This window comes from Colobus angolensis, unplaced genomic scaffold (assembly GCF_000951035.1).
Source record: "Colobus angolensis palliatus isolate OR3802 unplaced genomic scaffold, Cang.pa_1.0 Scaffold83, whole genome shotgun sequence".
Classification (NCBI taxonomy): Eukaryota; Metazoa; Chordata; class Mammalia; order Primates; family Cercopithecidae; genus Colobus; species Colobus angolensis.
Window position 1 is genome coordinate 4,112,357 of NW_012122154.1, and position 1,081 is coordinate 4,113,437.

The following is a 1,081-nucleotide window of genomic DNA, read 5'->3' on the forward strand; positions in this document are numbered from 1 at the left end:
TTTTTCTATTTTTTAGTAGAGATGGGGTTTCACCGTGTTAGCCAGGATGGTCTCGATCTCCTGACCTTGTGATCCACCCGCCTTGGCCTCCCAAAATGCTGGGATTACAGGTGTGAGCCACCATGCCCGGCAAAGTTTTTTTTTTTCTTTACATGTTTTTTTCTGATTAATCTCGATAAGAAGATGGACTTTTTTTTTTGAGGTGGAGTTTCACTCCTGTTGCCCTGGCTGGAGTGCAATGGTGGAATCTCAGCTCACCACAACCTCTGCCTCCTGGGTTCAAGCGATTCTTCTGCCTCGGCCTCCCAAGTAGCTGGGATTACAGGCATATGCCACCATGCCCGGCTAATTTTGTGTTTTTAGTAGAGACTGAGTGTTATATTCTTTATCTTTTTTTCTTTTCTTTTTTTTTCTTTTTTTGAGACAGAGTCACTCTGTCACCCAGGCTGCAGTGCAGTGGCGCCATCCCTGCTCATTGCAACCACTGTCCCCTGGGTTCAAGCGATTCTCTTGCCTCCGCCTCTTGAGTAGCTGGGATTACAGGTGTGCACCACCATGCCCAGCTAATTTTTGTATTTTTATTAGAGACAGGGTTTCACCATGTTGGTCAGGCTGGTCTCGAACCCCTGACCTTGTGATCCGCCTGCCTCAGCCTCTGAAAGTGCTGGGATTACAGGCGTCAGCCACCGTACCAGGCCTTTTTTTCTGTTTTAATTGTGGTAAAATATAGATAACATAAAATTTACCATTTTCTCTGTTTCTAAGTATATAGTTCAGTAGCATTAAGTACATTCATTTATTGTATAATCATCACCACTCTCAATCTGTAAAACTTCACTCATCTTCCCAAGCTTACATTCTGTAATGTCTCATTCCTGCCTTCCCCCCGTCCCTGGCAGCCACCATTCTGCTTCCTTTCTTTATGAATTTGACTACTCTGTATACCTGATATAAGTGGCATCATACCATATTTGTCCTTTTGTGACTGGCTTATTTCACTTAACATAATGTCTTCAAGGTTCATCTGTTTTGAAGCATTTATTAGAATTTCTTCCTTTTTTTTTTTTTTTTTTTTAGACGG

At 42.5% G+C, this 1,081-nt stretch overlaps 1 protein-coding gene across 1 annotated transcript in view; it reads left to right on the top strand.

Annotated features, from left to right (window-relative positions):
• The window catches only part of MED1 (mediator complex subunit 1), a 56,076-nt gene that overhangs the window by 13,710 nt on the left and 41,285 nt on the right, over nt 1-1,081 (top strand). The window lies entirely within an intron of this gene.